The sequence below is a fragment of the Grus americana genome, chromosome 1 (genome assembly GCF_028858705.1).
Source record: "Grus americana isolate bGruAme1 chromosome 1, bGruAme1.mat, whole genome shotgun sequence".
NCBI classification, from domain to species: Eukaryota; Metazoa; Chordata; class Aves; order Gruiformes; family Gruidae; genus Grus; species Grus americana.
Window position 1 is genome coordinate 15,554,011 of NC_072852.1, and position 12,947 is coordinate 15,566,957.

The following is a 12,947-nucleotide window of genomic DNA, read 5'->3' on the forward strand; positions in this document are numbered from 1 at the left end:
TTGGAGGTGATCAACTGAGAGAGAGAATGGTTTTATCTTTCTGGGTTTCAAACAGACACGTCTCTTGCTCCAGCTGGGGACCTGAGCAAGTGCAGGTTTGCACAGATTGTACATTGACTGGTATTAAAATGTTATTTCAGCCCCAGGAGGATAAAGACCAACAGCAGCATATCTCAGGAAGGCTTGCAGCAGGATGCATTATCAAGCAACAAGGAGGAAAGACAGGCTACTTAGTGTCATCTCTTAACAACCCCAAACCAGCACACTAATTTAGTACTCAGGAATTTGAATGAGAAGGGCACAGCTGCACACAACCTGCCTGGTTGCAACCCCAGTGGGTTATGAAATGCGCTGTGCAAATATGAGTCATAATTGTTGCCTTTTTGGCCCTAAGCCACAGCAAAAGGTATCTGCAATGAGCCATAGTTTTGTGCCTTTGGCGTGCCATGGGGCTTAAGGCCAAAGGCAACATCATTTCACCCAGCCGGGAAGTGCATTAGTACCTTGCCGGTGCAGGCTCTGGAGAGTATTATTCCAGGATGAAGTCTTCCTTTTTTTGTTTTGGCCTTAAAAATCCCACTTTTTCCAAAATTAGAATGAATGTAATTGGTTTTGTGTGCTTTCTCTGGTGCTGAAAGCAGGGGGTGGGGGGTGGGGGGAAAGGGGAAAAGAAAGACAGTTTACTCACCTATTTTTAATTATTTCCTTTGGTTTCCCCCACCCACCAATTATTCCTGACATATTTCCTGGACAAAAATAACTTTAACAGAGAGCAGGAGCTTGACTGGACCTAAACATGCTTCACAGTATTTCCAGCCCAGAATACTTCATTTTTGGGGTAAAAATCAGCAGCAAAACAGTAATAAGCCTTCTAAGGTTAGTTAGTGTTGGTTAGAAAGACCAATGTGTGCCTTTAGCTTAATGTGTTCTTTTTTTAATTAGACATCTTGCACTGCCTTTGGTGAAGAGGGAGAGAGCCAGAAATGCTTCATGTGTTGCTTTGAACCTGCGCTATTCTGAAACCTGAGAACAAATCAGGTTCACCTTGGGAAGAACAACCCCAAGCACCAGTACAGGTTAGGGGTTGACCTGCTGGGAAGCAGCTCTGCAGAGAAGGACCTGGGAGTCCTGGTGGACAACAAGCTCTCCATGAGCCAGCAATGTGCCCTCATGGCCAAGAAGGCCAATGGTATCCTGGGGTGCATTAAGAAGAGCATGGCCAGCAGGTCGAGGGAGCTTATCCTCCTCCTCTACTCTGCCCTGGTGAGGCCATATCTGGAATATTGTGTCCGGTTCTGGGCTGCCCAGTTCAAGAAAGACAGGGAACTACTGGGGAGAGTCCAGTGGAGGGCTACAAGGATGATGAGAGGACTGGAGCATCTCTCTGATGAGGAAAGGCTGAGAGAACTGGGTCTGTTTAGGCTGGAGAAGAGAAGACTGAGAGGGGATCTCATCAATATTTATAAATATCTAAAGGATAGATGTCTAGAAGAAGGGGCCAGACTTTCCTCAATGGTGCCCAGTGACAGGACATGGGGCAATGGGCATAAACTGGAACATAGGAAGTTCCAGCTCAACATGAGGAAAAACAGCTTTACTGTGAGGGTGACCAAGCCCTGGGACAGGCTGCCCAGAGAGGTTGTGGAGTCTCCTTCTCTGGAGATACTCAAAACCTGCCTGGATGCCATCCCGTGCAACCTGCTCTAGGTGATCCTGCTCTAGCAGGGGGGTTGGACTAGATGATCTCCAGAGGTCCCTTCCAACCCCTGCCAATCTGTGAATCTGTAAATCCATCAAATAGGGGCAGATCAGTAAAACAAGAACAAAAAAGGGCAACTCAGCATCACCCCAGCCCGCCCTGCGCTGCATGCAGGCTCAGCCAAACCATGCAGTGGCTGCGTCCCACCTCCGAGCTGCTGGGCGAAACTAGTCCTGAGGCAGAAGGGGCTTCCCAATTTCTAACTGACTTTCGTTTCTCATCAGTGTACTAGATATATTTGTTTTGCGTGCAGCTCTTCAGAGGAGGTAACGGCTCCATGCTAACCTGTCCAAACGCAGAGTTCATGCTTTGCATGACCGTGGTCATGGCAGCCAGTCAAGGAGTTATTCGAGCCTATTTCAGAAGAGATACCGGTAAAGAAAGTGATGCCATCGCACAAAGTCATCAGTTTATTCTAGAGCACAGACGTGAAGCCTCAGGCCCTCGGTCCCCACCTACCCTGCAGCTTTCCTGCTAGGGCTGCTGATGAGTCTCCTCCCAGGAGGGGTGAACTTCCCACTCCCCAGAAATCCAAATCTGAAAGCTGTTGTGAACTGATGATCACAACATGTTTTGGATTATGTCAGTTTAAATATTTTGGTTTTAAATAATGCAATAATAATAATAATAATAATTTTTTATTTCAATTCTATTTCATTTGTATTATTACTTTTTTTTCTATTTTTAAAATTCTAATTCTATTTTTTTTAACTCCAACTGTAGATAAACTTCATATTTGAAGAGTTATGCAGACAAACTCGGCATTTCAGCAGTTTCAAAACTTTTCTAACCAGCTATCAAATGGGCAGATTCAATGAAACCAAGCCTTTCTGCAAACTGTTTTGGTTTTAGTAAACTGGCATTTTTTAAGGAAAAATATGCTTCACAGGAGAAATTCCAGTTCTCTTTGCCCAAATTATTGTATAAAGCCTTTCATAACACTCAAAGGTCAGTTTGTTTTCTCGGAGAAAGCAAGTTCATATTTTCTTCCACTCTCCTCCTCTAACTTGAAAGGAAATAAAACTAGATAAACAGTTCCCTTTTGGTAATAAAAGTGCCATTGTGCACTTCTATAAGCACTCTATACATTTGAAGCACCATAGAAAAAGTAATTAAAAGTAGCTTAAAACTTCTGCGGCTGAGCTGGTGAACCTGAAGCTGTGGGAATGCTGAAGTCCCAAGGCTGAGACACCTCGTGCCCATTGGCTTGCAGGGGTTGTCGTCGGCCATCAGGCTGCCAGGAGGTCCAGGGTCCTGCAAGGTCCCTGGGTCAGTGGCTGTGCTTTGGCCAGCGGCTGTGCTTCGGTCAGCGGCTGTGCTTCAGTTGGTGGCTGTGCTTCGATCAGTGGCTGTGCTTCGGTCAATGGAGCCCTGCCAAGGCTCCCAGTGTACAAAATCCCAAAGCTTGAACATGGGGGTCTGCTCAGATGAAATCGAGCTCTCCTGCCCCTCAATTTACCCTTGGTTTTCCAGAGCCATAATTTCATCCTGGCTGGAAGCCCTCCTGCTCTGACAAGGTCCTAAAGGTCAGCAGCAGTTGCCACACAGCACGTGGTCGCAGCGGGACTGGGCACAATCCAGGTCCCAGCATCCTGCCATGAGACACCAGCCCAGCCGTGAGGGGACACTTGAGATGAGGAGACGGTGGCACTGCTGGCACCCTCGTGGCAATTGCTGCAGGGGCTTTTGGAGGGCTGTTGATGTGGTGTAGGTTTGCTGGGGAAGGAGGATAAGTTCCTTGCTATAAAGCCCTTTGCAGTGGGAGATTATTTATCCCACCAAAGAAAGGACAGGGAGTGGCTGATGCGTGTCCATACGCAGCCACCTGGGTAGAAAAAGTGACGTTACAGAGGACTTGAGCTGGTGAGATGTGATGCCAGGAGGATGCTGCTACCAAAAAATCACGTCTACAATGTCAAACAAATTTGGAGGGGGAGCTGTTAGCCACGGCAGCAAGTGGCTAAGGTTGTGCCTAACGCACGGGGCAGGAGTGTGCTGTGCTGCGGCCAGCAGCCCCACGTCCCAGCCCCTGTGCTCCCAGGGCCACGCCACTTACAGACAGCCCAAGTAACTCGTCTCTTCTGAGCCTTGCCTTGCTTGCAGGAGGTTGTCTCTGCTGAATGAATGTTATATTTGGGTGTAGACGAAGGAAGCCGCAGTTTTAGCACAGCGTGGGCAGCGTTAGGGGAATCCTGCAGGTAATTCTGCAGGTTTGATGTGAATTTATAGCTGTGGCTTATCGCTCAGTCAATTAATTATTGCTGCTTTACTCATTTATGAGGGGACAGGGTTTCTTTGTACCTTGAGTTAAGAGATGATATAAGGCACCTTGCGTGTAATGCAGCAGGGCAAGCAGGAGAGGAGCAGGCTAGAGGGCGACGATCAAGCTGCCCCTTTCAGAGGGCAGTGCCAGACGTAGGTGTTTGCAGCAAGCACCGTGTTAATGCTCAAATGGTGTAGGACACGCAGAATAGCTGATCTGCCGTGACACCCTTCGCACTGAACCCACCGAGTCACCGAGAGGCGTGTGTGGGAATTGCATTTCTTGTTTTAAGCAACACCATGTTTGCTTGCAAGAGGGGCACAGGAGATGACATCCAGGCTTACAGACAGACTCCGCCTGCTTATGGAAGTGATCAGTTTAATGGAGACTGCCTGGACTTTTCCTGGGTACATGCTTATTCTCCTGCATCTTGGAGGAACAACCTTGAGGGCATTTCCAAAAACCTGTTGTTGATGCCCTGGATTGCTGATGCTGCGGGGAGGTAAACTGCTCAGAAAATGAGTAGCATTTATTGGGTACTTGGGGTCTGCTCAGCTCTTCGATGGAAGCCCAGGGTATGTGCTGCTTCCCACTCAGCATGTTCCCAGCAGAAAAGTCCCGAGTCACAAACAACTGAAAATAGCAAAATGATCTCATAGATCAGTTGCTAAAAATATGGAGGAGAGTCTAGTTACAAATGCTGTGGCCGGGTGGTTTGTTACTCACCCAGCAGAGGAAGGCATCAGAGAATCCTGGATTCTTCCACTTTCAAAATAATTTTTCCTTTCTGGTGTTGCCTGTTGCCCTTTCCTGACTGGCACCGAGCTGACACCGAGCCCATTAGAGAGGATCTTATTCAGAAGGACGTGCCAGTGAACGAGGCAGGAGCACAGCGCATCTCTTGTGGGCCACTGGCTCTGTCAACACCTGCCCATCACCCAGGGGTGCCCTGTCCTGAGCCTGCACCAACAGGACAGAAAAACCTCACACCCTGTGCTGAGACGGCAGGCGTCTCCCCAAGGGAAATAAACCCCATACAGACACAAGGCGGGTGCAGCAGGTTTGACCAGAAGCCTGATGCTGCCTGAAGAGCTGGCGTAGTTTTGGCCTGAGGCTGCTCACTCACCTTTGGGACTTACCTGGAGCCAGGAGTGGAGTCGCTCCAGGGGCTGCTGGGCTGCGGGACAGAGAGGTCCCTCCTGAGAGCAGCATCCAGGCAGCACCTGCTGATGGAGGGTGCAGGATGGCCTGAACATGCCGCTTGGCTTTGGCTTGGCATCTTCAGGGAAGCAGCGTGCTCAAAGTGTGCTGAGGCAGCTCTGGTTCGGTTCCTTCCCCTCCCACCTTCACTTGACAGGTGTGATAGTAAAGGCAAAGTGTGTTTTAGCAAGTTGCAGCCAAGATTTTTGGAAGCTGAAAGGTCACTAGTGAAAGCTATACAGTTCTTGCCTGTGCTTAACAGGATGCCCACAGCAGCGCCTGTCCCTCTGGCTTTTCTTGGATGCAGGCAGAGGGATCTGGTGTCCTTGGAGCAGCCATTTCCCTACAGACTCCCTTGGTCTGTATGACTTTGCTCTCCTCCAGCTTTCAGCTAGGCTGACCTAGAAGTTAGTTTTGAAACACAAATGCCCCTCGCATGGACAGCTCGGCCTGGTGGGAAGCACCTTGCATGCTAAATGATGGTTGCCAGTCCCTGCTCACACCTGAGCAGGAGCAATGTGGAATAGGAAAATGCATGCCATAAAAAATCTGTTGGTTCCCCCCCCAGGATATGCTGGGCATTTGAGGGGAGTCTCCTCTTCATCCTTGCTTGGTTTGCTGGCCGGTTACTCCCCATCCTCTTCTTGACATTATACTTCTGTGATCCAGACCTGGTTTGTATCTAACTCAATGGCTTAAATTTCACCCTTCCATCAGCCATACATTCACTCTGGAAATGCTAATGCCACAGTGGCCTCTCTGGCCCCAGATTTGGATGCTGCTGCCCAGGGCCATTGGTCCCTGGGCCTGGGAGGACAGTGTGGCAGCTCCACCAGAAGGTAGAGCAGGAGGAAGGAGACCATGGGGTTGCTCCATGCCAGTGCCTGTCCTACACAGGTGGAACCCAGACCAGGCAGAGTAGTCTGCTACCCCACAGGGGATCTCACAGCCCCCAGGGAACTGCATGTCGAGGCTGCAGTGGGTGTCTGAGCATTTCTGTAGAAGAAGAAAACTCCTGGCTCCCAGCGAGCAAGCAGGACTGGCGGAACCCAGGCAGGCAACCTGGGCAGGCTCTGGGAGGTGTATTATGGTGTATTATCTCTGTTGCACTGTAGATACTTCAGCACATATCTACATCTGAGCTGCTCTTACAGGTTCCTCTCCCAGAGAGGTCTGTTGAGCCACTGTGGGTGGTGAAGTCCTGGCTGAAGCAGTTCAGTCTGTGAGCTCCTCCCTTTGCAGAAGACCTGCTCTCTGTGCAGTTACCTGGCACCTGTAAGCTTGGGAAGGCCAGGACTTTCTTCTCCAGACCCTTGTGGAGACCTGTTCCATAGGAAAGCTTGGTGTCATCAGACACAGCAGACCACCTTGCCTGTTGGGTGGTCCCGTTACTGACAGTGGTTGTCCCACCCCTGTGCCCACAGCATCCCAACACACCAAAGCCCTGCACCTCTTTAAACAAATTTCCTGAACTTGGAAGATGGCCTCACTGGCTTTCCTTGAAAGGCAGGCAGACCCCAGACTTGTTCTTCTATGGCTGTGCGTGCACTAGCTTCAGAAAATCAGTGCTGACAGAAAATGACCTCGCCCTCTTGTGTGTATGACTATTTACTGGTGGCATAACAGGGCCGGGGGCTGGCTGCCCTTCCCACTGGAGAGCGGGTATCACAGGCTTGCCTGGACCATGTGTATCTCAAGAAGTTGTGCTCCCCTTTAAAAATGTTCCCTGTCTTTTCCTATCTCATCAGCATTGCTCATCGTTTTGTGATGACGTTTGGCACATAAACATGGGTGAACACTACATTTATGTTCATTTCAGAAGCTTTTAAATGTTGCTGGAGCAACATGTTGGGAGCATACTGTCAACCAGATTTAGGTCCACCACAGCTGTCTTCCACCTTCCTTATCCCCCAAATATGTGGGATTAAATTTCACAGAAGTATACCTGCAAGCTGCATGATTGTCTCCTGGTTCTGTCCAGGGGCCAAGTGCCTCTGACTGCCCTGACTGGCCTCACCTGGGACCTCCAGGAGAAGGAGATGGCCTATAACCCTTCAGTTCAGAGCACTTTACTGGCTAGTAGTGACAAAGGGAACTAAATAGGGCTGGTGTCTGTTTAATGATGGGATTGCAGATCTGTTTTGAATAAAGAAAAACATCGTAATGCAACGTTAATTCCTCCAAGGCATTAGTACAGCATTGTATTTGGTTTTAAAAACTTGTGCAATATGGAATTACCGAGTAATTAACTATGTGGATTAAAACCTGGTTCTTTCACTGATCTCAAAATATTGACCATTGGGCATCACCAATAAGCACAACCATGTTTAGCAGCGATGCCAAAGGGCTGGGGGGGTCTTTTTGCCGCAATTCAGTTTGTTCCTTGGTGAACTAGACAATGACATAAAACTTCTGCTGATAAAGCCTGTGGAAGACATGTAAATTGGAGGGTAATAAAAAGAGGGACAAAGCCAGGTTACTGTTTCGCAAACCTGACTTGCCTGGTCACAGTCCCACGGCCTCTGCTGGCAGGTAGCTAAACACCGACTTACACAACGGCAGGGACAGATGCGCAGACAATCGGCAGTCTATTGCGCAGTAATTCAGAGACAGATCTAGGAGTAATCATAGATGATCATTTCAGCATAGGCTGCCAGTCGGGTGGTAGCTGAAAAGGCTGCTTACACAACCCTTTCATATGTAAAATGAAGCGATAAGGAAGAAATAGGGCAAGGATCCCTGTATGCCAAGTTTATGAAAGATCGCAGCCCATGAAAGATCACTGTTAGAATGTCTTCATCTTTATGGACATTTCCTTTTGTAGTTAGAATACATACACATGTATATACATCTGTCTATTCATATGCAGTTCGCATGTTTCTGTGTGTAAAATATATATGTGTATATACTCATGTGATCCCTGTACAGTCTGTGTATGTAAAAGACCAATTGCCAGCGCTCACTTCATGCCCCGGCACCTCAGTCGTTTCAATATACCCTTGTTTCAAGTATAGAGATGACCAGGTTTGTATATCTATTTTTTCAGGACATGAGACATGTCCACAGAGGGTCTAAACCAAATGGCTCTTTACTGAGATAGCGTAAGATAAATATTTAGACAAAATAAAGGCTACAGGCATTTTCTAGCCTCAGTTTCCCAAGTAGTCTGGAGTCTGGTTTAGCCCAGAGTCCCTTGTTGAATACATGAACTTTTTTGGAGTGCAAGGATGAGCACTGTGCAAACGAGGTTCTCTCAGCCTCTAGTCTGCATCAGATTTCTTGTGAAGAGGCTGGTGAGGCTGTCTCTTTTATAACATCCATTGTGCCATTTGCCACCAAGAACTGTATTGCAAAATGCAAAGACAGCAGAACAAGGATCAATTTCACAAATTCCCTGAGTTGTCTGGAGTCAGAGTTTCCAAATTTTCAAAAGACTTTTGATCTTGCAGACAATGGCATAGAAAAACCATGGGGCTAGATGCTGAAGATGGACAAACTTAACTTTGCAATTGATGAATTTAAGCTCTTGGGAAAGACTCCACATGACACGATGTGCTGGTTTGGGCTGGGACAGGGTTAATTTTCTTCACAGTAGCTGGTGTGGGGCTGTGGTTTGGATTTGTGCTGGAAACAGTGCTGATAACACAGGGATGGTTTCGTTACTGCTGAGCAGTGCTTACACAGAGCCAAGGCCTTTTCTGCCTCTCACACCACCCCACCAGCGAGGAGGCTGGGGGTGCACAAGGAGGTGGGAGGGGACACAGCCGGGACAGCTGACCCCAACTGACCCAAGGGATATCCCATACCATATGATGTCATGCTCAGTATATAAAGCTGGGGGAAGAAGAAGGAAGAAGGGCACGTTTGGAGTGATGGTGTTTGTCTTCCCAAGTCACCGTTACATGCGATGGACCCCTGCTTTCCTGGAGATGGCTGAACACCTGCCTGCCCACGGGAATGAATTCTGTGTCTTGCTTTGCTTGTGTGCGCAGCTTTTGCTTTACCTGTTAAACTGCCTTTATCTCAACCCACGAGTTTTCTCACTTTTGCCCTTCTGATTCTCTCCCCCATCCCACCAGGCAGGAGCGAGCGAGCAGCTGTGTGGGGCTGAGCTGCTGGCTGGGGTTAGACCACAACACGTGCAAGAGAAAGTCACTTTTCTTAAAGTCTTTTGAAGGAGTCGATGGATGTGTGCATAAGGGAGGCCCTTTTGATGTAACCTACTTTAATTTCAAAAAGGCATTCAGCAAGGTTTCTAATCAAGTCTTGAAGGAAGCTAAGAAGTTTTGACACATGAGAGGAGATCCTCACATGGATACAACACTAATCAAAGATAGAAAACAGGGTAGGAAAAATACTCAGCTATCACAGAGTGTGAAACTCCACTTAGTGTTCTGTGCTGGAACTCATGCTGTTCAACATGTTATTAAACAATCTAGAGAAGGAAGAGTAGTAGGTGACAGTTTGCTGGAGGTGCTGAGTTACTCAGGGTAATAAAGATGGGAGCTGATTGTGAAGAATTGAAAAGGACCTTATGAAACACAGTGACTGCAAATTAAAATGGGAGATGAAATTCAGCATAAACTGATGTGTACAGGAAAAAATAATCCTAACCTCACGCATGAAGTGATGTGTTATGATTTATCTACTACCACTTAAATACAAAATCCTGGGGTTATAAAAAAATAGCTTCATAAAAATGGCAGTACAAAGCTCAATACCACTAAAACCAAACAAACCGACCAACCCACCCCCAGGCAATTCAAACATTAAGAAAGAACAGACTGTAATACAGAGCTTTACCTCGTTGTAGGAAAAATTACACATGGCTGCTTGGTGAGAGTGGTGCTTTCCAAATTCCATGTGTTTTAAGAGAGTAGTGGATAAAGAAAGTCAGTTGGAAGAGAACCAGAGGCAGCCTTATCCAACGCGTGTCCCAATACCCTCGCCTTTGCTGCAGTGTTATAACAACCATCTCAGTGACAGCATTTTTGTCTAGTCAGTTGGCTTGGGAAGGAATTGTTATTTACAATCACATCACAGTCACTCCCTCTTCTCATGCTGGTTTACAGCACACCACATATTCAATAACCATATGGGTTCTTGTCTCAAAACACCTTTGGACAGGACTCTGCTGTAACATGGAAGAAACTAATGAACCTCTGTCCACATCTTGCTTAAACTAAACATGGGCTGTAAAAGACAGACCAGCAGGTCGAGGGAGGTGATCCTGCCCCTCAACTCCACTCTGGTGAGACCCCACCTGGAGTACTGCGTCCAGCTCTGGGGTCCCCAGTACAGGAGAGACATGGAGCTGTTGGAGTGAGTCCAGAGGAGGGCCATGAAGATGATCAGAGGGCTGGAGCACCTCTGCTATGAAGACAGACTGAGAGAGTTGGGGTTGTCAGCCTGGAGAAGAGAAGGCTCCAGGGAGATCTAATTGTGGCCTTCCAGTACCTGAAGGGGCCTACAGGAAAGATGGAGAGGGACTGTTTATCAGGGAGTGTAGTGACAGGACAAGGGGTAATGGCTTTAAGCTGAAGGAGGGTCGATTTAGATTAGTTAGAAAGAAATTCTTTACTGTGAGGGTGGTGAGGCACTGGCACAGGTTGCGGATGCCCCATCCCTGGAAGTGTTCAAGGCCAGGTTGGATGAGGCTTTGGGCAACCTGGTCTAGTGGAGGGTGTCCCTGCCCCTGGCAGAGGAGTTGGAACTAGATGATCTTTGAGGTCCCTTTCAACCCAAACCGTTCTATGATAGAACACATACATGCTTTCTTACAACAAAACAGCCATGGGAATAGTCTCCACAGATACAAGCAAAGCTGAACCTACCAAAAATGGTTGGCTTTTTTTTTTTTTACTCCAGGATTCAGGATGGCAGCAGGATGGGTTATTTCATATAGCGTTGGACCTTCTCAGCAGACACAAGACACAGCATTGTGGTCTGTCTATCACAGAATCATACATACTTGAGTACTTTGTCTTGCTATGCTACGTGCCAGTGCAGCCTCTCGGTCTGATTGGGAGTAACTGTCTGTAAACCACACAGAATCTGGCCAAGGCTGGTGAATAAAGAAGCACCTGCAGAAACCAAGCTGAATTTTTTGAGTATTCAGTTGTGTTTTATTAATTACTATAAAGCTATAAGCGTATGGTTCAGTATATGGCATTTATAAGGAAACAATTTTTAAGAGAACAAATTCTCTTAGTTTGCCAGACTCTCATGTGTCTATTAATCTTTCCATGGTCACAACTCAGGACACGAAAAGCAGCAAAGGGGCAGCTTTCTCTTTTGGTTTTACTGTGTGAAGCTATTTGCTTTTGTCCGAAGGTATAAAACCTGCAAAACCTTGTACAGAGGTGAAATCTTCCTTTTTATCTTTTGGAGATTTAGAGCCGCAATAAAAGCAAATAATGGTCTTCAAGCAAGTGGTGGAGGTGAGGCTGCAAAACCCACAGTGTGTGGGAAGAACAGGAGCTTTAATGAAGTTTGTCACTGGCATTTGGCTTAACAAGTAGCTATGAGCCTTGAAAAATGGATTAAGGTTAGACTGGGGCACATTAACAGACCACTGCTTTGTTATCACAGGGACACAGCACCACCCTGTTTCGGTTGAACGGCCCCAGTGTTTTCACAGCAGATTATAGCATAGACTTGAACCTGCTCAGCTGAGACAGAAATCACGGGGAAGCACCCTCACCAGAGGGAGATTAGTTGTCATGCTCTGACCTTTCTGTGACTTACAGACATATCTCTACCCAAAGCCATTTCGTCCAGAGATTATCCTCTTAAATTGCTGGGGTATGTCATCCTTCTGACACATCCAACAACGAGCTGCAATTCCTTATACTTAAAACAGAGCAGCATCTTCTGGAATAGGGAAAACTTCCTTGAAAGGGAAGAGCCTTGTTCTTTACAGTCCGAAAGCTGAGGAAACCACACCCCAAACACTCTGAGAAAACAGCTTTCCTCTTCTCCCTTTTGTGGGAAAGGGAGGGAAGTTTGAGACTGATGTTCTTCACTTTCCTTAGAAGATGCAAGGTTTAGAGTCCATACAGTTCACCTGACATGAGAGTGCATTACTTTTATTACTCTTTTGGTGCTATGAACACTTAGTCTTTATGAAATAAAGTTTCCTCATCTACTTTCATGCAAAAGAGCTGATGTGAAAGCTTTAAACAGCTACATTAATAACCTAAACTAGTGACATAGAAGTGAAAACGTCCATCCCTCAGATCCTTCCATGCATTCTTTAATTACCCACTCAAATTTCTTAAATACTGTCATAGAAAATTTGGAAGCCATTTTCAATAATTTATAATTAACCTGACTATATATGATAAGTTTACTTGACACAAGCATAGGAACGACCACCAAGAATTGGATCTTCAAATCTCATAAACCAATATTAATGAATGAAACATAAGAAAATGTAAACAGTTACATATACCAATAAATTAGAGTATGGTTGTGTAAATATACCTAGTGATCTAGAAACAGCTTGAATTGATTTAGATATAATCTGAATTGCTGGGAAAAAAAAAAGGAGTTATACAACCCAAATGATTTTTTTTTTCCTCAAAGGTAAACAAACAATAAACTTGCCCTTCTACTCAGAAGCGTTGTGTAAGAGGGAAGTAAAAATATTGCTGGAGGCATGACAACTCCCTATCTGTCCTTAAGAGAACTCTCTGCTCCAGACAGGATCAGGAGAGGATTACA